The sequence below is a fragment of the Sinocyclocheilus anshuiensis genome, unplaced genomic scaffold, assembly GCF_001515605.1.
Source record: "Sinocyclocheilus anshuiensis isolate Anshui unplaced genomic scaffold, SAMN03320099.WGS_v1.1 scaffold1101, whole genome shotgun sequence".
Lineage (NCBI taxonomy): Eukaryota > Metazoa > Chordata > Actinopteri > Cypriniformes > Cyprinidae > Sinocyclocheilus > Sinocyclocheilus anshuiensis.
The window spans coordinates 228941-229276 of NW_015558562.1; the positions used below are offsets into that span (position 1 = coordinate 228941).

The following is a 336-nucleotide window of genomic DNA, read 5'->3' on the forward strand; positions in this document are numbered from 1 at the left end:
TGTGTGTGTGTGTGTGAGAGTGTGTGAGTGAGTGTGTGTGTGTGTGTGTGTGTGTGTGTGAGTGAGTGAGTGTGTGTGTGAGTGTGTGTGTGTGAGAGAGTGTGTGAGTGAGTGTGTGTGTGCGTGCGTGTGTGTGTGTGCGTGAGAGTGTGTGTGTGTGTACCTGATGCGACTGTATTGATGGCTCCTTCCTGTCCAATGATGTGCTCCTTCAGTCTGCGCTCCAGAGGAAACTTCCTCCTCTCCTCCGCCTCGCGCTTCCGCTGTGCCTCCGCAAACTACACACACACACACACACACACACACACACACACACACACACACACGAGACAATAC

At 53.0% G+C, this 336-nt stretch overlaps 1 protein-coding gene across 1 annotated transcript in view; it reads right to left on the reverse strand.

The window, feature by feature from the left end:
- Positions 1-336, reverse strand: part of LOC107679438 (caseinolytic peptidase B protein homolog) — a 65047-nt gene that overhangs the window by 20074 nt on the left and 44637 nt on the right.